This window comes from Panthera leo, chromosome B1 (assembly GCF_018350215.1).
Source record: "Panthera leo isolate Ple1 chromosome B1, P.leo_Ple1_pat1.1, whole genome shotgun sequence".
In the NCBI taxonomy this organism is placed as follows: Eukaryota; Metazoa; Chordata; class Mammalia; order Carnivora; family Felidae; genus Panthera; species Panthera leo.
The window spans coordinates 67,202,829-67,225,618 of NC_056682.1; positions in this window are offsets into that span (position 1 = coordinate 67,202,829).

The following is a 22,790-nucleotide window of genomic DNA, read 5'->3' on the forward strand; positions in this document are numbered from 1 at the left end:
ACCAGTGCCACTGAAGTTACCTGGGACTTGTTAGAAATGCAATTTTGAGGCTTCTCTCAGACTTGATGAGTCAGAATCTCTGGGGTTGCTTAGGAATCTGTATTTTAACAAGCTATTCAGAAGATGGAGGGCATAACACATTATAGGTTGTTAAAACTCACACCCCCAAATGCTGATTTTGTAGGTATGAAGTGAGGTCTAATCATTTGCATTTCTGAGATGCTCTCAAGGGATGTTGATAGTGTTGGTTTGTGGACCACACTTAAGGAAGCACTGCTGTGGAGCAGGGGGTGGCAGGCTATGGCAGGCCAAATCTGGCCAGCTTTCTGTTTTTATAAATAAAATTTTATTGAAACATAGCCATCCATTCCTTAAAATATTTATGGCTCCTGTGGTACTATCAGGGCAGAGCTGAGTAGTTGTGAGTGAGACCATTGAGGTCCATAAAGCCTAAACTACTTACACTCTGCCCCTTTACAGAAAGTTTGTCAAATCTTCTTGAAGAGCACAGTTTTTCTTTTCCTTTCTTGAATTTGTTAATTTTAAGTTGTATTTAATAAATTTAAATCTGTTTTTGTTAATAGGGGAAAAAGAAAAATCAATTAAAGTAATTGCAGTTGAATAAAGTAATTTTTATGTCCTTAACATGTTGGTATAAACTCTTCTGAATCAATTGTCCATGGACTATCAAAAGATTGGCAGAACTGTGTTTAATATTGGAAACCATCAAACTTTACTTTTTAAATAAATGAACACCCTATTTAGTCATTGAACAACCTATCTCATAGTAAAGTCTCCAAAAATATGTCTTTTTAAGTTTGCTGAAAGAACCTCCAAATTAAAATCAAAAGACATAAATGCAACATAAAGTAATATTATATAAAATAATATTACAATGGGGCTCATTTAAATGAATAAGTATGGGAGTAACAGAACAATTTAAATGATATATAATTTTGTATTCTTAACAGAAAAAAAAAACAAATTCAACATATGTCACAAAAACTTAATGAATAATCTCTTTAATGATTCACATTCTAAGTACTAAAATATAAAATACACTCATTTGAACTATAGATGTACATTAAAATAGTAAAGCTGTTAAGGTGCCATTTCTTTACAACCCAATAAAAACTCATTAATTTTCTGCCTTTAAAAATTATACTGTGGAAAGAATATTCCTTTAGTAAAAACATATTGCAGAGGTTTACCAAAGTATACTTAAATAAGTAAATGTTCAAGAAACTCCAAATAAACATTTAAAAATTTTTGTATTAAATATTTAACACATTTCCTGGAAAGACTTCTTATCATTGAAATTGGCTTATGTTTCTGCTGAAGTCTGCTACATGGTAGCAGTTTCAGTATAAAATAATCCAACTTTCATCTCTGTTAATATTCTAAGGCATAAAGTCAGTGATTAGTTTGGGAAATTTTCTGGTTTGAATTAGCGTTTTTACAGATAGTTCACGCTTATCTATAGTGAAGTTGCATTAATATTCATAAGTAGAAGATAATTCACTAAGTGTTACGTCAGATAGTCTCAGTGTCATCCTCATAAGTGACACAGAGATAGAGAACTTAAACATACCGTGTGTGTGATTATAATCTTTGCAATTATACTGCAGTTCCATTTTAACAAGAAAGAGTATAATATTCGACATGTATTTCCCATCTTAACACTGAATGCTAAGGGTTTCTTTGTTTTGTTTTGCTTTGTTTTTTAGGAATATCTACCTCACTGTTTGCAGGTATTATTACTATGTGGAAGGAGGTAAGCCAGGGCCACCACTTGGCCAGAGATCTTGCAATCCCGGTGTGTTGGATTTAAGTGAAGGACATTCTTCAAAAACTTCAAAATCCCTGCTCCAAACAGTTATATGTGTGTATATCAGTACATTCTCATTAAAGCACAAAATTTGAATGACAATGATTCAAATTAAATGTGGGAACTATAAAATATATGAAAACTATTTTAACTAAATAGGAAGTAGTAATATTTCTTAATTAGTAATGTCTGTCTTAAACTTGGTCATACATATATTCTGTAGAAATTATCTATATTTGAGTATATATTTCTCCTGAAATAGAAATAAATATTTAATTTCATATTTTATTAAACATTTAATAGTTATTTGAATAATCTTTATTTTTAAATTTGAAAAAATATCCTTAGAAATAGAGTTGCTGTGTCCAACAGGTATTCACATTTAAAATGGTAATAGATGCTGATTTTTTGCACTTTAATAACCTTGCACTAATTTATAGTCCTCCAATGTAAGAAAGTATCTGTTTTCATACGTTTTTCCTTATTAAGAGTACAGGTAATATTTATAACTGATGGAAAAATTAATTCTAAGTTTTATGTGTCTATCATTCAATTATCTGTGACTATAAGATATATTGACTTTTAAAATTCTTTTTTATCTTCAAATCATTTTCATTAGGTGCTCTTTTATTAAAGTTTTATTTATTTATTTATTTATTTATTATATAAGCTCATAAAATGCACATTTTAGTTCTTGCTATAAATGTCAAAAACTTCTCCAATTGCCAGTAATATTTTAACTTTTTTTTTTTTAACTTTTTTTTTTTTTTTCAACGTTTATTTATTTTTGGGACGGAGAGAGACAGAGCATGAACGGGGGAGGGACAGAGAGAGAGGGAGACACAGAATCGGAAACAGGCTCCAGGCTCTGAGCCATCAGCCCAGAGCCTGACGCGGGGCTCGAACTCACGGACCGTGAGATCGTGACCTGGCTGAAGTCGGACGCTTAACCGACTGCGCCACCCAGGCGCCCCAATTTTAACTTTGATTAAACTGACACCATACAGAATTTGAAAGTTTCTTTCCTTAGGTCTTTCTTTGTAGTTTTTAACAATTTACTGAAAATTCTGTTTTATTTTCATGTAGAATTAACCTTAGCTGACCTTCCACAGTTACATAGACATGTGATCCTATGGAAAACTACCTTTGCTAATCAATATATTATCCCAAGCACTCTTGATAAAATGTAAGAAAGGTATAAGCTACACAACATCTCTATTGATTATTTTACAGAATATTTTCACAAAATCAGCAAATTTATCTTAATGTAAAAAAATAGATGTTTGGGAGAAAATGGCAATATGAAACCTAAAATGTTCTAGATGTCACTCTTAAGAGCTTATCACACTTGGTAACTTAATTGCCATCTAATCTCAGGTTTAAATTTTCTCTCAAACATTGGGCACCGAAATGAAAATCTGGGTGTCAAACTTTACTCAAGCCTCCAAGTGTGGACATTACCCCTAATGTCTGAGAGTTTGAACCCCAGCATTATTTCAAAATCTCTTCATAACTGAATAGCACTTTGGAGTGGTTATCTTGTGTTAGCTATGACTTTCATGCCTGCCCCTTCCCTTTAAGTCAATATGAGTTCTCTGCTTTTCTGGAAATACCTCCTTGCAATCAGTTGCAGATCTTCTCCACAACTATGATCATTCAGAACAGACTAATTATAGCTCTTGTACACTCTGTTTGAATCATCCCTATTAAGATTGCTTTTTGATTATAACTTTGCAAACTTTTAAACCTATTAATTAAAGTAAAAACTGTGTGGATAGAAATTCAGATACTCAGTATGATTTTTAAAAATCAGTTTTGCGGGGCGCCTGGGTGTCTCCGTCGGTTAAGCGGCCGACTTCGGCTCAGGTCATGATTTCGGTGAGTTCGAGCCCCGCGTCAGGCTCTGTGCTGACAGCTCAGAGCCTGGAGCCTGTTTCAGATTCTGTGTCTCCCTCTCTCTGACCCTACCCCGTTCATGATCTGTCTCTCTCTGTCTCAAAAATAAATAAACGTTAAAAAATTTTTTTTAATAAAAATACAGTTTGGTTATCCATCTCATTCAAATACAAATTTTTAGAATAGTTGTTTATATTTATGAATTTTGAAATTCCAAACCTTTAGCTTTTAGGAAGTTCTTAGTATGTTAATACTATCCACCTGCAGATGCTCAAGTTTCTGTTCAAACTTGAAGACTTATTAGTTTATGAAAGATTAGAAATTTAAAAGATTTGAAGAAATGCAATTTTCACCATAATATATGTTACATATAGAGAAACAACTATATCATTAACCAGATCTGATACTACAGCCAATTTACTCTAATCTTATCTTTTCTTTTCTTTTCTTTTCTTTTCTTTTCTTTTCTTTTCTTTTCTTTCTTTCCTTTTCTTTTCGTTTTTCTTTTCTATCCTATCCTATCCTATCCTATCCTATCCTATCCTATCCCATCCTATCCCATCCTATTCTGTCATGCCCCACCCTATCCTATCATACTTTAGCCAGTCTAATTTAGCCTATGCTATTCTTTATATTGCTTATTGCAATCCACTAAGTTGATTTTTATAATAATACACTGGAATGGATATATCATTTAAGATGTTTTTAGCTACAAGTAACAATATTAAAAGTTGTTAAATATCAAGAACTAGTATTACCCTAAAGAAAAAAATGTATCCAGATTTATTATTCCATATAACAAGCCGTTCCAGAGTACATTAATTCAGTAGGTAAATTAATGTCAGCAAAATTGCATGAACATTTTATGTGATTGCTTTGCCGTCCTCAGCATACTGGCTTTTGCCCATAGCCTTATATCCTAATGGTCATAAAATGACTGCTACAGCTCCAGACATTCCAGCCTCACACAACAATTTGAAAACAAAAGGCTTATTTTTTCCTTAATAAAATTGTACACTTAAAGATAAATTTTTCCCCTAATCTCTACAACAAATATCTCCTCTCTCATATGACCAGACCTAAAACAACCACAGTAAGGAAGATGGGATTACTGTGATCAGCATAGAATGATCCGTACTATCTACAAGGGCTGATTTTCCTAAGCATTTTACTATTCATTACTGAATAAAATCACATTTCATTAGTAAGGACAAAGGTAAAGAATGGCTGCTGGGGGCGCCTGGGTGGCGCAGTCGGTTAAGCGTCCGACTTCAGCCAGGTCACGATCTCGCGGTCCGTGAGTTCGAGCCCCGCGTCAGGCTCTGGGCTGATGGCTCGGAGCCTGGAGCCTGTTTCCGATTCTGTGTCTCCCTCTCTCTCTGCCCCTCCCCCGTTCATGCTCTGTCTCTCTCTGTCCCAAAAATAAAAAAAAAAAAAAAAAAAAACGTTGAAAAAAGAATGGCTGCTGGATGGGTGACATAGAGAGTGATGATGCTGTACCCATGCCCCCTTAATGTGATGTATAGGTGTTCGGGTCCACAGTCCTATCTAAGCCAGCCTTCCAGACATTTTAGCAAAGGAAGCAGATATGTGAGTGAAACTCATTAATGGACCCTCCAGACCAGTCCATCTGCCAACCGAATACCATCATGTGATATATTTCAATGTCTTATGGAACAGGAGATTCAACCAGCCAAGGTTGGCCTAATTGCCCAAGAAAATGATGAGATGCAAGTAAAAATGTTTCAACCCATTAAGCATTTATATGAGGCTTCACAGAAATAGATAACTGGAACATTGTCTAATTTAATCTTACTATTTGTATGTACCTCCTGGCCTAGTTTGCTATTCTTTCTATCAACCAGCATTTAGAAATATTTTTCTGAAAATGCTCTTGGGCTAATTAAATCGCTGCCCAGATAAAGGGATAGCCTGGAGTGCCTGGGAATTTATGTCACTTTCTGGAAGAAGCACACTTATGAAATGATGTATGGATTTAAAAGTATGAAAGCCACATCAACCGTACTGAGACCTAACTTACACTCCAAAATTCCTCTGATGGAGTAGACTGATGTTAACCTCTATAGAATTTGGACTGAGATCACTCTTTGGCTTACTCCTCTTTACTGTCCTTCTTCATTCCCTTGCTAGTCATAGAAATTACTTCCACTTGAATCCTTGCCTCAGGATCTGTTTCTGGAGAACCCAACTTGTGGCAAGAGACTTGGAAACACTCAGGGTGGGGGACATGCTGCATTGTCTAAAACTCCACAGGCTAACAGAACAGATGGTAGAACCCACTACTTTTGAACAAGGTACCCAAATGGGTCACCTTAAATAAGCTTAGTACCCCTTGCCAGAGTGATGCTATCTTTTATCTGGTGATTATTGTTATTGCATCTATACAGTGTTGCAAACATATCTTTTGACAGTTTAATATTTGTTTTGTTTTATTTTATTATAACTTAATTTTAATTTAAGTTTTGCTTTCTAGAGCTTTAGTTAAATCAAGGAAATTTTCATAGCAGTATTGATTATAAAAATGTCCATTGACAATATAAATAAAAACAGTTAACATTTTATTGAATGATAATTATGTGTCAGACACAAATGTAAATATTTTCAAAAGTGTTATGAACTAAATATATTAGAGCATTACACTCATTTTACAAATGAAGCCGGACAAGACTGTCCCATATGGAAATGCTGTGGATCTTGCTGTTTGACTCTTCTAAACAACTTAGCTCTTGCTCATTTTTTCACTATGAGTTTCTTGCCTCCATGGAGTGTTTGTTGATAGAAATTTAAAAAATCTTCCTTGTGTGATAAATTAGCCAGTGTTTCTGTCATTATTGTTTCCAAACAACAAGAACCTTCACTAATAGAGTATGGTTAATTGATAGGTTTTCCTTATGTGTACATGTACTTATAAAATAAAACTTATTGGATCTGCCTGGGTGGTTCAGTCACTTGAGCATCTAACTCTTGATTTCGGCTCAGTTCATGATCCCAGAGTTGTGGGATTGAGCCCCACGTCGGGCTCTGTGCTGAGCATGGAACGTGCTTAAGATTCTTTCTCTCTAGGTCTGTCTCCCTGCCCTTCTCCCTTGCTCATCCTCTCTCTCTAAAATTAAAATAAATAAACAAATAACTAAAAATAAAGAAACAATATGAAGCTCATTAATATTACTGATTTTATATAGGTCTCAAAAATTGCCTTTGTATTACAAAGTGTGAACTGAAGTGCTAAACTTTCCATTATTTCCAGCTTCTAAATACCTAGCTAGGGCCAAGAATTCATTTGAAACAAATAGATTTCTAAGCCTACTTTGATGAAATGTAAATATCAAATCTCTAAATTTAAGGCATCTTTATAATAGATGTGTGTAAATCGAGTAGCTGAACAATTCCTTATGGTTAGTATTTATGTTAAATAAAACAAACAAACAGGAAATAGATATGGCTTCATAAATTTTCAAGAGTGAATCAACAAATACTTGGTTGCATCTGATGGCATACAGATGTATGGATGGGCTTTATACAAGCTGGAGTGGGGTGAGGGGATATCCCAAATCAGATACCCACAGTAAAAAAACAAAAGGAAAGAAGAAGACGCTACATCTTTGTATCATAAAATTTATGCCCAAAGACCTTCAACTGAAGACCTTTTATCATGAGGGGGATATTGTGCTTCTGATTTATAATCATGCCCTGCAAATCTGTCTTATCAGATATGTATCTGTTGGTAATATCATTATGGTCTTTGGTTTCTGAGTCCATATACTCTGCATTCTCCAACTGTTCACTCCAGTCATTTTTGGCTAAACCAACTAGATCTTTAAAGGTATGAGAAATAGAGGTATTAGAACATTAATAATGTTCTCTTCCTACACAACTGGATATGCATTACTCAAAGCTATAACCATAGCTTTGCATGTAAAACTTAACTGTGTGATTTGTTGCAAAAACCTTCTTTTACAGGATTCCTTCTATGCATATTAGTGTTTATATACCCCATCCCTTATCTCAGATCTTAGCCTAGCAACCTAATGTGTTCTAGTTCAAGGATCTAGCGGTATTTAGTCATAATCCTACTCATCTCTCTGCTCTTTTTTTTTTTTTTTTTTTTCTCCTTTCTGGGGGTAGGCAAGACTCCTTTATCCTTTATCCTCTTTTTATGGTCTATGACTTACATATCAATCCTTCCAGATTTAGGCACCACTTCTCCAATTTATTGATATATGTCAATAACAGCACAATTTAAGAAAAGACAAGACACAGTGTTATGAATTATGTCTAGGATTTTACCCGTTTTGGAAGCTAACAAGCTTGCACAACCAACACACCATGGTTTAATGCATCCTTACAAAAGACATGAAAATCCTGAATCAGAGATAAAGGAAAGTTTATTGCTCATAGCAACAGAGGTAGCCAGGGTATCAGTATTATCTTATACTTGTTCCTCAAGCTCCAAAGCCCACAGGGCAACATGAAGGGGATCAGGTGACATCTGCTCATGCTTTGGGATTGTGTTTCGGTAAAGGAACTCTGAACTTAGGGAATTCATGTCTTTTATAATAGATAATGAGTACATCTACTCTTCTCTATAGGAAGGAATTATCTTTATTATATTGAACAGTAAGCCCACCCTTACTTTCTTCTAGAAACAGCCACTATATTTATCTTTTAAGGATGAAAGCAAACATGTCTTTTGCTCTAAATATAACCAAACTCTATTTTCCAAGACCCTGAACTATATTTTTAAAAATAAGCCAGAACCAAAACGGACACTACTCTTCTCAGGAGACATATAGAAATGGGAACCATTCATAGAGAATTTCCTTTCAAGAATACCACCACTCATTTCTATACTGTTTTGGCTTCTGGCACATTTCCCAGTATGTGTACTCCATGAGCCATTCTTACTAATCTAACAAATAGCCTGGAACCAAATCTGTTTAATTTCTCTCTTTCAGCATTTAGTTAAGGCTATTACAACAGAAATGTAAAAAATAAGGATGAGGTCACCCTGCAGTATTGACCTCAATCATGTCCCACAGGGTTACAAAACCAATCAGCTGAACAAATCTTATAAACTCTCAGGTATTCTTTCGAAAAACCTGGTAGATTTCCCCTTAAGTTTCTTTATTGACCTTTTTACTGTGGCCAAGGCATTAATACAGGCACAAATAATAAGGAGTAATAATTGCACAGATGCTCAAAGAGAACGCTTACATGACCCTGGAGAGTAACAGGAAGGTGATCTGAATGCCTTCTGGGCTGAGTTGCTGTTATTGATCACTTTAGCTAAAGTCAGAAATTTTTAGTCCCTTTTCTAATTGGACGATTTCTATATTACACATAACTTCCTGCTTAAATAACATGTCAGTTATTTCTATAAGAAGTTTGCTTAACTAGCTCTCATTTGGGAGTTATTGACATGATTTACTGGAGTGGCATGATTTAATGATAGTGTTTTCTTAAACCCTTGATGGTGTCTTATGACCACCACCTAGATGCACATATCTGTGTTTTCAGGAGGGAGGTAAGTTAATGTTTGACACAGAATAGTAAACCCTAAGGGTGCACATGCTGCCCCTGGAAAGAAAAGTTTGTTTAAAATTATTGCATTCTTTCAAGTAAGACCTATATCAACGAGGAGGCACATGTTGCTAGTGCTTCCATCTGGACTCTTGGACAGATGGTAAGACTTGCATTTACCAATTTACTTAAAAACATTGAGTCTAGTCCTTGACTTTGGAGTGACAGTCTGAGGACAGATAGTCTTATTTGTCCTGTTTGTCCATAAAACCAGCTGAATAATATTTATTCACCCCATGAAATGATTGAGTGACAGCTATGGGAATGAGTATGGAGAGGATATCTGGAGATATTAACAAATGTTTTATGTGTTTTTGAAATAACTCTTTATAACCCCCAAACCCTTTTATTCTGTTCATTACCCAGAAACTGGTCACACACAGATTATCCTTTCTTGAAGGTAGCCATGTTCATTGACCAAAATGCTTTCATAAGGTATGTGTACTAGGAGATGAGGGAGGTAGTCAGATTTCTGAGAAAAATGTTTAATGTTCCATAAATGCCTGTGGATGGTATGGATAAATAACCTTGAGAGAAACCCATTAAGTGGCTTTTGTGATGAAAGGCACACCATTCTCAGATTGCAAATAGTATAGGAATCTGAAATCATGATACAGATTAGTTTTATATATCACAATTGCATTTCCTGGAGTCAGCTGATTGGACTGGAGCATCAGTATTTAACCTTAAATAATGTCAACAATTTTGAGGCACTAAAATTAGCCCAGAGAAGGAGCAAAAGGATAATTTAGTTAACTGCAAGGAGTAAGCAAAGGCAACCCTATGGATATCATTGGTGATCAGTTTAACCAAACCATCATTGAAACATACCCAGGCATGTCAGGGAAACTCTGTGAATTTAGGGCCCTGTTAAGCCAGTGGCTTTGCCTTTATCAACAGAGTGAAAAAGTCTTCCCCAAGGGAATACTTTGTCATGCAAAACTGAGATGTTCCTGCAGTCAGGCCAGCTATCTTCTTGAATATATAATTTCCATTTGACAGGTAAAGCCTGTTGAACTCTTCTTGCAGTGTTAGATTTCAGGTTTGAGCACTCTTGCCCACAAAATGGAAGTATCAGACAGAGACTTTCAAGGTAAGGAGTTCAGTTTTGGAAGAGTCCGATAAGTATTCCTGGTATCTATGTAAGGCAGGTAATGAATCCATATCAAGGGCATCTCTGGATGGAAACTGCTTCCCTTTCCTAAAAGCTCCAAATGGCAAAATCATCAGTCATGGAGACTTACAGCTGAAATGGGTTATTATTTTGTGGGGCCTCAAATATATAGCGCTTCTCTAAAAAGAGCTCTTTCTGATACGGAGAATGCCTTCATGAACAGTACAGGCATGTAAAACATCAATAACAGTTATACATTCAGCGCATGAAGACATAATAGTAGGATAATGAATCGACCCAAATGACCTCATTCACACAGTTGTGTTAACTTCTTCACTTTACTGCAAACTATGCCCTAACTTAATTAACTAAATTCATCTGGTTCCTGCCCCAAGGGACAATGTAGCATGGTGTCTTCAACCCCTGTATCCAAAAGATCCATAAAAGTTTGAGTCCCTCCCCATCCTGAATTACTTCACAAGTGTATATGGACTTTTGGGGACAGAGCGGACTCAGCCTCATGCATTCATTTTGCTCCTTAAATAAGTGGAGTTAGAGCTAGAAAGAAGAGGAAGAATTAGTAGGCATGGACAGAGAGAGAAGCTTCAGTAAGCAAGGTAAATTGTGGAAGATGCTTAAGGATCACACAAATGAAATGCCAATATTTTTAGTATACCCCAAACCCTCTATTAGATAGTAAGGTCATCTTTATTGATAGTGTCTATTTCAGATTCTGGAATCCCTTGACATTACAGTAAAAGCCATATTGCTTTCTGGGCAGGACTTCAATATTTATTATCTTTGGCTGACTTAGTTGATTCACAGAGTGGGGGAATTATTTTGAGTTGTTCTATTTAATCTGGACAATTTGCTTCACAATTGTCATGATAACAACTCTTAAATATTCTCTCTGGCTTCAAGTAAAGGGTAGGATAGTTTTTGAAAATGGCAAGTTTCACCATTGTAAGAAACTATTTTTCCAGATTACTTTGTGTCACTTTCTCATTCTCTAGTTGGTTTGATGATGTCTATGGAAAAGTATGTCCATACAGTGAAATATGACTCATTAACTAAAAAGAATAAATATTTGATACATGTTACAAAATGAATGAACCTCAAAATATTTATGCTGAGTGAAATATTGCAAACCAAAAAAGACTATATACTGCATGATTATGTTTGAATAAAATTCATATTTTCTCAAAATATTTAAATAAATTAAAATGTAAACTAATATATAGTGACAGAACTCTCATCAATGGTTGCCTGGTAACTGGAATGAGCCGGGGGTGAGGGGGTGGTGGGAGAGATTACAAAGGAGAATGAGAAACTTTTAGGGTTGTTGATGTTTTCAGTATCTTAATTGTGCTGAGGATTTCAGGTGTATTCATGTCACAATTTATCAATTGTGCACTTTAAATATGTGCAATTTACTATATGCTAATTATACTGCAATAATGCTGTTTTTTAAAAAAAACCTATTGCAAAGGTAATAAAATAAAATAATATGGTGAAGAACAGAGAATTTAGAAATAGCTCCATAAATAGATAAGAAAAAAATGACACATTCGCACATCAATTTTAACTATAACTGCTCTGAAAATGCAATAAAAAATCTAATTTCTTGCCATAGTAGACCTAGTCAGAGATCATGAAAAATATATCAATTCAGAGGATTATAAAAAGCAATAAGTCTTTATTTTTTTTTATTTCAGTATAATATCACAGAATGATACATTAGTTTCAGGTGTATACATACATAGTCATTCAAATTCTCTGTACATTATGCTATACCCACCATAAGTGTAGCTACTATTTATTACTATACAACATTATTACAATACCAAAAAAGCAATAAATCTTATAGTGAGTGATCAAAGACACAGATCTTCATTGAGTAGGAATTCAGATCATAAATGTGAGCACATGTGAGGATAATAACAGAACTTCTGGAAGTTCACATTCCCTTACTCATGATTATCTTCATATTCTCACACACGGGTAGTATACACACATACATCTATCATATTTACATCTAATAGGTCAGATTCTGCAGGAAACATACTATGAAATGTAGGATTCCATGTCTTTTTGGGCAAGAACTGTTCCTGGTAAAGGACTCATTTTTGAGCTTCTAGCCATCTAGCCATCACCTGTTGAATTTGGAGATTGCCTAAAATACGGGAACAGAAACTTGGCATTGAAACAACCACTCAGCCTACCACTCTTTCAGTTGAATGTATTGATTTACATAACAAAGTCACCCATCTCTGAACAGCTTAAAGATTCTGGATGTACTCTTTTCCTAAGGAAACTTCTATAACTTATGGTGAAATATGCTACAGTCTGCCAGTACAAGTAATCTTAGTACATGGCTGATGTTCATTCTTTTCCCCCTTTAATACCCATTCTAGATTCCTTTTTATGCTTGTCCAGGTGGCTGTGGCAACCTTGAACTATGTCTGCCACAGATGTTCTACTCACACCTCTCTATAAGAGCACTCCCTACAAATAATGTAGCTGCCTGGCGATTTTTAGCTGCCACATCTTTGGTTTCATTTTAGGGTTCCCACAGAGGCCATACTCTCATACTCCTTCCTCAAATGATTGAGCATAATCAGAGTACTTGAGCAGAGAGGAGGCTCCACTACAAGGTCCTCATCAGCCTACCTGAGACTTTTTGGAGCTCTACTACCATTTGAGGCCTTTCCTATGCAACCTGCCTTTCCCTCTCTTCTTTCACATGTGTCAGGTCTGCAGCATAGTAAAGTTTTCCTTGCTACATCTCTACTTTATCCTTTATAGATGTATCCCCCATCATTATCCCCTGCAAAGCCTTTGGATATTGAATTCCTTCTTACTGTTTGCTTCTTAGAAAATTCAAATTAACACATAGCTTACCTGGTTTTGGAGTGATTCAAGTACTGATCTCTGTTGGATCTGAGCCTTTAGTTGTTATATCCTTCTTAAAGTTCTTGCACATATCTATCAACTATTTAATAGTCAATATGGGACTGGGGAATAATGAGAAACCCCCGATGTATGCCAAATGTATTCTTCCTTGCTCCTATTGTATAACAGATGATTATCTCCTAAAAATGATCAGAGAAAATTACTCCTGCCGAGATATTGATTTTTCCCCCATGTCTTCTCTTCTCTTGGCATCGTTGAGAAGAACCAAATGATCAGGCAACATATAAGACCTAAAACATAATGGGATTCTTGTTGTGTCTGGTGGTAGCAGTGTTCTCTCTCTGGGAATAGGATCTTTAGATGTATAAATCCTGGTGTTATAGAAACAGAAAACACAAAATACCCAAATAGATCATTGAGAGTGAAGGTCAATAAGCTTACTCCTATTTACAGGTCTTGGTTCCAGGAACCATGTGTTCTTACCATTTAAGTGCCATATAAAAGTCATTGATTTAGTTTTAACTGCATCCTTGAGGGTAATATCCAGTCTATAAGAGATCATTTATAAGCCAAAGCCTCTGTTTACCCTTCAAAAGCTTTTCCATCATTACATCTGGAAGCTTTGGGTGGTGTGGTATATAACAGGGCAAGTGAGTTCCATGATCCTATGTACATCATTAAAATTCATTTGCAGGAGTGTGTACTCCTTTATCCTTTGTGATATTTTGCAGAGTCACGTGTCACTTGATCATATGCTGTATAGACCATTAGATAATAGTGGTCTCTGAGGCTCAGTGGTCAAGGAAGACGAATCCATACCCATAACATATGCCATCCAATAAAAATCCCCACATCTTTTAGAGATGAATGGTTTCAATGTATTCAACTTGTCACCTAGGGGCTGGTTGCTCTCTTTGAGCAATGGTATTGTCTTGACACTTTGGCATCATGGTCCTTTGCTTGGATATTCAACAGCAACACAAGCTTGGTTGTCATTGGTGAGTGGGAGCTCATGATTTTGAGTTTATTTACAGATTCCTTCCTCGTTAACATGGTTGTTCCATTCATGAGCTGAGAATATTACCACTGAAGATGGCTGAAAGAAAATGGATGGCGTTAATTTGCCAAGTCATTCCATCTACTTGGGTTTTGTAGTTTGTTTAATTCCTTTTCCTTTTATGACTTCTCTGATGAGATTTAATATGCAATACAAAGACCTTGATAATTCATGATAACTTCCCCAAATCTTGTACATGCTTCTTCTACAAAATCTCTTGTCCTTTATTTTCTAATCCTTGTTACTTTAGAAGTCTGATCACAGGGCTCAGTGGCTTGACACTGCCCATAAATCTATGGATGGTCTATGTACCACTTTCCTTTACACACAAAGTGTGCATGCCCTAAACCTTTAATCACTGGGATGGTTTCCCCTCACTGCTGTCTTTCAGGGCCATCTCTGAATGGGATGGTAACATAATAGTAGGCCATTTTTAACTTGCACCCAAAAACTTAAACAACTTATCTCTGATCCAAGCCAGGCCATTGTTTGTTTCCGTCACTTGGTATTAAATCTCCCTCTCCTGCCTACCAGGTAACCACAGGTGTGAGTGAGGAAAGATATGTTTTTATTATACTTTTTTTAAAAATGGTGAGACATATGAGATATATTAATTTGACATTAATCATTTACTTTGATGAGAATTGTATTGTCCAAACATGTCCCAGACAACAAGACCTATTTGAAAATTCATTAATCTAGTGGGTCCTGAATTTTTGTAGAATTTATCACTCATCCTCAGGAGTGCTTATATATCATCAAAGCCTTTAATGTTCTTGTCACTTTGTATTTATATGGTCCAATTAACACAATTTAGTCAATAGAAAGAAATAATATGATATTATGCAGAGTGTACAGATATTATAGGTCTCTTTGAGCTACATTATGACAGTGAGCAAGAGAGTTAATATAATTTTTGGACACGAATGAAATGTATTATGTTGTTTATTCTACATCAATGAGAACTGCTTCTGGTCCACTCCCTCATAGAAATGAAAAACAAACAAACAAAACAAAAGTAATGCAAAACAAAAGAAAGCATAAAACCATTCTCCAGATCAATGGTCATATATCACATGCCTGGGTAGATATTAACATGCTGTTGCAAACATACTATATTTGATTACTACTTAGGCCGCTACCATTGTCTAGGGCCCATATAGCTATTCTAATCACTTGATTTATAAATTAAAGGGGGGATATGATGAGGCTATTGCACACTTTAAATCTTTAAGAATGGCAGTGATTTCCCTTGAGATACAACATTGCTGGGGTGCCTGGGTGGCTCAGTCGGTTAAGCGTCCGACTTCAGCTCAGGTCACGGTCTCGCGGTCCGTGAGTTTGAGCCCTGGTTCGGGCTCTGGGCTGATGGCTCAGAGCCTGGAGCCTGCTTCCGATTCTGTGTCTCCCTCTCTCTCTGCCCCTCCCCAGTTCATGCTCTGTCTCTGTCTCAAAAATAAATAAACGTTAAAAAAAATTAAAAAAAAAAAAGAGATACAACATTGCTTTTGCCTTACTATCTTGGAAGCATTAGAGGCCAGTTTCAACAGTTTCTATTTGGCCTTCACAACTATGATAGCTCTTATCCCACAGGCCAGTGATGATATTCTGAAAACTACCTAACACTTTAATTATCATTTGAGAGTTCAGGGGAATCACTATTGAGTGGTCCATGGACACACTCAATGTTATGAGCTAAACCTGGATCCAAACTCCCTTTTGTAAGGCCTCCACTAACAAGGGGTTATAAAAATGTTTTGCTTGTCCAAGTACTAATGTCAAATTGAATCTGTATCAAAGAATTCTTGGAATGTCTAGAATCCTTCTTTTGTCAATATACAGTTGTCAAAATAAATAGCCATATGCCTCACTGTGAAAAACATTAGAGATAGTTACTATATAAACTTGCGCTGGTGTTGAAAGTTCTTTTCTCATGGGAAACTGCCCCTTTCTTTAGTAAATAAATTGTGGATTTTAAAACTGGCACATGTCTAGAAACTGTGTAGGAAATTAAGATATTTTATATGGTTGGCTACCTTTAACACCTTAATCATCCATGTTTCATTTCTTTTGATTGCAAAAATTGAAAAATATTCTTAAAGGATGCCTTCTTTCTTGTCCCTAAAGACACTGTATTCTATTAACAATCTTTATAGTTCTCTGACTGTCTGCTTCTGGTTTCCACTCCATTTTTTTCCTGCTCATTTCAATAATTGTGCCCATTATTTTTTTCTAACAGATAAGTAGTGCCACCTAGACTATTATTCAGAGATCCTATTATCCCCATTTCTATCAGGCAACTACTATCATCCATGATCTATATAGGGAGTCACCATTGATCCAATGATGCTAGTGACCCTCTCACAGTGCTTTCCTTTTCATGTTGGTAAATGTGGACTTTTTGGGGGGAACATAGTCAACTGGTAGATTTTCCCGTCTTACACAGTATATCCACTCTTGCCTGTTGTCTTTAATGAGGCTTTTGATTTCTTTCTCTCGTACCCCACATAGAAATCCTGGCATTCCTACTGTACTTTGTGTGGGTCATCACTTTTCCCAGTTTTCCAGAAGCCATCCAACAGGATCTAATCCAGTACTTTGGGGTCTTTATCAGGGTATGAAATTCTTAATCAGAAAGAGTGCTCCCAGACTAACAGATTATTTTTATCCAAATTTATGTTTAACCACTTTTTTTTTAGATTCTCTTTTGGACCCTGTCCCATGAATATCCTTCTGGTTCTTGACAGTGCACATTTGCTAGGCACTACATTTTCATTGGAGTATAATCCCACTCATCTCTTAGTAGGAGCAGTTATTAGTAGCATCATTCCGAATAATACATATTAAGGTTAATCTTTACTTATTGGTTTAGTGGGCATGAGGGAGGTTAGGATAGATGTTGAGGATGTGCAAATCATCTTACAAGACAAAAGTCTCTGCATCATCTGCAAACAAGGGACACTAGCCTTTAACAAGAAGGGCCATATTTGTAGTCTCAGAGGGTTAAAAAAAAAAAAGCTGGAGATTCAGGACTTCTGACCCAGATTCCCCATCCTATGTTTCATCATAACTCTTATTTTTAGTCAGCATTGTGCCCTTAACATAGCACTCTGGATTGAGAATGTAATTTTTCTGCATTTTTGGTATCCTTTTAATTAAGCCCCAGGCCCAAATGTTAATATTTTCTGCCCTCTGGATGTGGGAGATTATTATATTTTATATTTATGTTCTGTGTTGCCTTAAGTTCATGATTAATCACTTTAAGCATTTCATTGTCCTTTCCTTTCACTGTATTAATGGCCTCAGCAGTACATATGCCATTCTGTAGTCCTTATAATTACTATTTCTCTTGAATTTCTCTAATAGCAGAGACCTAAGATATTTCACCAGTCAATGCTTCCCCCACCACTCCATAGAATTAATACCATCTTGGTTTATTATAATGGAAATTTGATGATTGAACTATTACTTCATGTCAGGGACTCTCAGTAACCCATCTACCACCAGTGATGGAATTCCCATTGCCAACTGGCTAGCAGATGCTTTCATTTCAAAAATTTCATTTCAGCATCTGCTTTTTTTGGACCATAATTTGTACAAACTGACATAGATTAGGTTCCCTGGGAAACAGGCTCTGGGGCAGTTATTCGAATGGAAGCAGTTTACTGAGATGGATTCACTGAAATAACACCTATCTGAGAGTGAGAGAGGAGGTAAGAGTGAGCAGAGATATCTATCATGGCCTTTTAGATAAGGCAGCCAGATTTAGCAAATGCAAATACAGAGTGCCCAGTTAAATTTGAATTTCTGATAAACAAAGAATAAATTTCTATTGTAAGTATACATTGATATACTGTAGTGTAAGTATACTACAAATATTGCATGGGACACATATAAAAATTTATTTATTGCTTATCTGAAATTCAGTTTAACTGACTATCTTGTATTTTTTCTGGCAATCTTACATTCATAGTTGTCCTGAATTGAGACAACAGGCTAGGCTTTTTTTCCTCCCCAAATTATAAAATCTTTAAATTCAGGTGCCCTATAGAAGAAGGGCAAACTAAATTGAGGCAGCATTTTTTGGCCAAAGAGAACTCTTGAGATGATGTTTACTGTGAGTTGTTAGCAGCCATTATTACTGAAAAGATAACTCCTTCCATTTTGAACAGAAGGACTGGGAAGTTCTTCATAGTCTTTTTAACTATGTGTGTGGGAGGAGAAGGAGGAGAGGGAAGAGAAGAGCAAGGGGAGAGGCAGAGGGATAAACAGAGAGAGGGTGGAAGAGGAGAATGGATAAGTGACAGGAATTTTTTTGCTTTCTCACCTGGGCAAGATACACATAATTAATTTCAGCATTTTACTGCAGCAAGACTATAATGAAAAGTATAATAAAAACAAGCAATCATAAGCTTAGGCTTCATTGAGAACTCTTGCCTCACCAGATCAGTGAATCTTCCATAGCTTACTGGCCTTAGAGCTGTGGAACTAGAATAAGTTAACTAGACTATTCTGAAAGCCATGCAAACAGACTCCTAGATTAGCCACACAACTAACTATACTACAACTTTGATATCTAAAGCAATCTACAGGTTCAATTTTTTTCTCTCTAAAATACCTGAAAGTTATTGGAAAAATGTGACTTTGAAGACCATTGCTTTGCTCTCATTATGCAAAACGTTACTTAGCAACAACAATTACTGTACTCTGCATTATTCCTCTCATTCAAAAGTTATAAATGGAAAGATATATTGCTCCCTAAGTGAGGTAGAAATAATATATTTCATGACAAAATCATGCCTATAAGTTTACTGATCACTGCAATTCATTGAAGTATAATAACAGTGAAATTGATGTAGGTTGCTTTGTGGCAGAGCTAAAACTAAAATAGATTAAAAAATTAAAAATTAAAAAAATATGCTCAACATATTTGTACAACTTGGACACCATGGCAACTATAGTTAATAATACTGTATTGTATATCTGGAAGTTCTTAAGAGAGAATAGAACTTAAAAGTTCTCATTATAAAAAACGTTGTGGGGCGCCTGGATGGCTCAGTTGGTTAAGCATCGACTTCGACTCAGATCATGATCTTGAGGTTCGTGAGTTCGAGCCCCACGTTGAGTTTTGTGCTGATAGCCCAGAGCCTGGAGCCCGCTTCAGATTCTGTGTCTCCCTCTCTGCCCCTCCCCCAATCATGCTCTCTCTGTCTCTCTCTCTCAAAAGTAAATAAGCCTTAAAAAATTTAAAAACAAAGTTGTAGCTATCTGTGATGATGAATGTTAACTAGATTGATTGTGGTGATCATTTGCAATATATACGTATATCAAACCATTGTGCTGTACACCTGAAACTCATAAAATACTGTATGTCCATTATTTCTCAATTTAAAAAAAAAGCGAAGAGGAAGAGTTCTAAATTAATAATCTTTGCTCCCACTTCAGAAAACTGGAAAAACAAGAGAAAAATAAACCTATAGGAAGCAAAGGGATGATTTTTAATATGCCAAAGAATAATTATGAAATAATAACTTCCTTTTGCATAGACACATAGGTTTATTAAATAATTATGAAGAAGCTGATCCTAATCATCTCATATTAACCTTTTGTTCATAGATCAAAGTATTAGAGGAAAAGAAACATAAATAACTATCCAACTGATTCCTAATCATAAGGAAATCTGACAATAATGTATGGTTAGAAACCAATTGTTAGAATTTGAAAACAAAAGGAGTTGGAGGTTATTCTCCTTAATTCCACATCCTGTCTAGTTATTATAAGAATTAATGAGAAATCATCTCAGATCAGTTGTTCTCAACTGGATATGATTTTGCCCCTGGGAGATATTTGGCATTGTATGGAGACTTTTTTGATTGCTACAAATGCAGAAGAGGGGGGCTGCTACTGACATCTAGTGTGTAGAAGCCAGAGATACTGCTAACCATCCTACAAACTAGAAGATAACTTCCCACAGAAAGAATTACATGCTTCTAAATGTCAATTATGTTGGGATTGGAAAACCTTATTCAGTTTATCCAAAATGATAAGCAAATATTCATCATTTGAGAATAAACCCCTATTAAGCATATTCATAGCTTGGAACACAACCATCATTCCATTTCTTTAGTCAACTACTCATATATTTATTTTTTTAAATGCTTAATTATTTATTTTGAGAGAGAGAGAGAGAGAGAGAGTGCTCTGGGAGGGGCAGAGAGAGGGGAGAGAAAGAACCCCAAACAGACTCAGCACTCAGCACAGAGCTGGACACAGGGCTCGAGCCCACAAACTGTGAGATCATGACCTGAGACAAAATCAAGAGCTGGACACTTAACTGACTGTGCCACCCAGATGCCTCAAAGTCACCTACTCATTTAAAAAATATTTTTTGAGCCTCTATTATATGTTAAGTACAATGCTACATGTTGAGGACTCCATAGGATGAAGAAAATGGTATATACACTATCATCATTATGTTTCATTAAGTTTTATAGTGCACATTTTCTGTTGGTTAACTATCTGGGATTAGTACATCAACTAATAAATACAAAAATGCCATCTGGACTAATGGTGCTATTAGGCAGTTTGGAATGGAACCTACAAAAAGAAATATGTTTTAAACACCATTCTAACTTGAGATTATATTTCATCTCTAACTCATCAAATTCTAGAAAAAAAATCAACAAAGTTTTAAATGTTTTTATTTGGAGAAGACTGTCGTTCTGATTTGAGCATTTGTAATTATAACCAAAAAATATATCAGAAGTAATGAATTTTAAAATGTGTAAGACCATAATCCTGTTAGGCCTCAGACATAGTAAGTGCACAGTAAATATGTGGCTAGTAAATAAAAGAATATATAGGAATAATCCTTGCAAAATATATATTATACGTGGTTTCCTCTTTTTTTATATGTATCACATAGTCAAACTTCTGTAAGATATTTGTGTATTTTCTTACTTAAATTGTAAGTGGAGGAATTAATCCCTGATTCCTTTTTCATGTCGTAACTAGAAAATGTATTTTAGAATTGTTTGTAAAATTAACATAATTCATAGAAGATGGAGACTCATTTTTCTAATCCATCTACTGCATGTGAATTTAAAAGGAAAAAAAGTCAATAGTCTATTCGCTGCTTACCACCTCTCCCTTGGAGGAAAGAAGTATTATGAAATGAAGAGTATATAGGTTCAACACGGGTCAGCCTATCACTGCTTCGGATTTAATCATGACTATAAAGATTGTGGGTACGGTTTTATTTTGTAATGTCTTTTCCAATATAAAGATTGTGGCTACAGTTATATTTTGTGATGTCTTTTCCAAAGCCAATTTCCTAGTAATAGTGTTGAAATACAATGAAAGAAACTAAAGCCCTTTAATCCCCCTCGCTCACAATATTTACGTATTAGTGCAAATCATCATTTTCTATCAATATAAGTAATGCAACGAAAGAAACTAAAGCCCTTTAATCCCCCTCACTAAGAATATTTATGTATTAGTGCAAATCGTCATTTTCTATCAATATAGGTAATACTTTGATGGTGGATAGTCCTAATATTCTATGGCTTAGATATTAATTCCCGATTCCCCTAGCACTCACATCTATTGATAAATTCTGGACAGTTTATACGGTTTGGGTGGTAATTCTTGTCAAAGCACTCAGATCAGTAAATTTCCTTATTTTGATATTTCTATTATTAGTTCCAACAAATTATCAGTGACATTTAAGAGAAGAAATGAGGAACATAATCTTACTCTGTGTAGTGCCTAAATTTAGTTATTTCACTTATATTTAGTTTTGGATTTCTATATCTTTGATCTAAGAAGCAAGCAAAATTTATGTGAAACAACAACGCTTAATATGATTCCACCTAGCCATCTTTAGGAGTTTAGATTATACCAGGAGTGCTATGGAGGTTTTGTTTTGTTTTGTTTTCCAAAAGAAAAACACTTTATTAGAAAATGTTCTAAAATGGCATATTGTACTAGTTAGTAAAGCAAATCTATGACTATGTTTTTGGATATTTGATATATTACACTCTATGACATAAGAAAAAAAATAGGAATATTTTGGGAGAGCTGCTAATTACAGAAATCTACCACATGTCAATCAAATCTTCTTTGGGGATACAAAAATTATTTATTCAGTTTGTATTTTAGAATGTATTTTACAAGGTTTTTCAAATAGCAAAGGAAAATAGTGAAATTTACATGCAAAGGAAACTTAGAAAGGACCTCATGAATAATGACAAAAAGAATACAAAATTGTAACTGCTCTGCTAAAAGCAAATAGAAACAGACCTAGCTTCCTACTAGATCTAGTTAGATCTGACAAAAGATAAAATATCAATTCAAAGGACTATAAAAAACAATAGAACCCA